Consider the following 622-nt stretch of genomic DNA (forward strand, 5'->3'; position numbering starts at 1 on the left):
TGACTCATAGTGACCCTATGTACACCAGAACAAAATACTGCCCAGTCTGGTGCCAGCCTCACAATCCCTGCTGTACCTGAGCCCATCACTGCAGCCACTGTGTTAATCCATCTCATTGAGGGCCTTCCCCATTTTTGTTGACCCTCCACTTTACCAAGGATGATATCCTTTTGCAGAGAATGGTCCCTTCTGACAACATGACCAAAGTAAGTGAGACAAAGTCTAACTATTCTTACTTCCAAGGAACATTCTGGCTGTGCTTCTTCCAGGACAGGTTTATTAGTTCTTTTGGCAGTCCATGGTACTTTCAGTATTCTTCACCAACACCACAACTCAAAAACGTCAACTCTTCTTTGGTCTTTCTTATCCATTATCCAGTGTTCACATACATATGAATTTAAAACACATTCACATGCATATGAGGGGATTGAAAATACCATGGCTTGGGTTAGGCACACCTTAGTCTTCAAGGAGATATCTTTGCTCTTCAGCACTTTAAAGAGGTCTTTTGCAGCAGATTTGCCCAGTGCCATATGATGTTTGATTTCTGGATTGCTGCTTCCATTGGTGTTGATTATGAAATCAAGTAATATGAGATCTTTGACAATTTCAATCTTTTCTC

Source organism: Orycteropus afer, unplaced genomic scaffold, assembly GCF_000298275.1.
Source record: "Orycteropus afer afer isolate SDZICR_OR568_19922 unplaced genomic scaffold, OryAfe1.0 scaffold00508, whole genome shotgun sequence".
Lineage (NCBI taxonomy): Eukaryota > Metazoa > Chordata > Mammalia > Tubulidentata > Orycteropodidae > Orycteropus > Orycteropus afer.